Source organism: Capsicum annuum, chromosome 4 (genome assembly GCF_002878395.1).
Source record: "Capsicum annuum cultivar UCD-10X-F1 chromosome 4, UCD10Xv1.1, whole genome shotgun sequence".
Classification (NCBI taxonomy): Eukaryota; Viridiplantae; Streptophyta; class Magnoliopsida; order Solanales; family Solanaceae; genus Capsicum; species Capsicum annuum.
This window is the reverse complement of record NC_061114.1, coordinates 29,672,252-29,673,780: the sequence shown is the minus strand read 5'-3', so window position 1 is coordinate 29,673,780 and position 1,529 is coordinate 29,672,252.

The window sequence follows — 1,529 nt, the reverse complement described above, 5'->3', positions numbered from 1 at the left end:
CTATCACCTCTAACATGACCCATTGGTTTTGTACCCCCTTTCTGAATAAGGCATCAATGATGATGATGCAACAAATAACCCCGTAGGTCATGTCATACCCCCTATGCCCCTTCGTGGGCATTCTTCCATCATATGCCCCGATGTACCACACCAAAAGCAAACATTGGTCCCCAGCCGACATGCGCCCAAATGATACCTTCCACATTTATTGCATGGCTCTCGAGGAGGTCTCGATTGGCTCATATTCCCTTGCCTTTGGTACCCCACTGTTCGTAAAATTTGACTCTCACTTTTGTGCCCAAATTGATTTCCTCTGGACCCTTGGAACTGTGATGGGGCACTAGCTGCAGAATAAGAGGATAAAGGCCTAGGTAGTCTAGCAGAAAACTATGGTCTGAACCCTCCTTGGGATGCCATGAACTGCCTTATAGATCTGGCCCTCTAGGAATATCCTCTTTCTAATTCCTGTATTCTTCTCTTCTGTCTCTGATCTTCCATTTTTTGTGCAAAAGCTTGGATCCTCGCTATGTCCATATCTTTGTTAAAAGCGGCAATAGTACAATCTCTAACCAGATATGGATCTAGCCTATTCATATATTGATGAACTCTGTCATCCATAGTAGCTACAACATTAGGAGCATATCTTGACAAGGAATTAAATCGGAGACTGTACTCCCTCACGCTCATATTCCCCTGATGAAGATTTAAAAACTGATCTACACGGGCCTAACGAATCTCAAATAGAAAATAATGATCAAGAAATGCCTCTTTGAACTCTTTCCAAGTAGCTGGGGGTGTGTCAATACCCCTAGATCATTTCCAGTCCTCGTACCAATATATAGCCTCCCCTTTAAATCTATACGTCGTTAACTCCACTGTCTCTCTACCCGTTACATGCATAACATCTAAGGCCCTTTAAATTTGATCAATAAAGTCCTGTAGGTCCTCGTTAAGATCTGATCCAGTAAAAGTGGGAGGATCCATCTTAAGAAAGTCCTGTGTTCGAAGGCTAGCTGCACTATCTATACTACTAGGACCCGTGGTAGGAATGGCTTGCCCTTGAGCTTTCCCAGCAACTATACGAGTCAAAAGTTGCACTGCATTTCTAAGATCTTAATCAATAGCATTAATAGGTGGCTCTGGAGATATAGTTCTCCTCCCCCTTATTTCATCCGGAGTGGAGAACATTTTTTATGCATGCTAAGCTGGAGCCTCACTTTGATTAGCTGGTATAGTGGGTGACTTACTAGTTCCCTCTCCGGCAGCCACATCTACTTGCTTACCTGTATTCTTGCTTCTGGTAACCGACATCATTACTATAATAAGAGAAACAAACGGATTCAGTGGTCAACTATGACTTCATATACAATATAGGCTATATCGCACGATCTAAGACATGAAGAAAAGAAACAATTCCTAAATGTCCATAGCCTCCTGTTTATAGATATGGTGCACGACACAACGATAAACAAAACTCTACGTAGACACGGCTTTGTAGACTCACTAGGATGAACTTATCTGATACCACT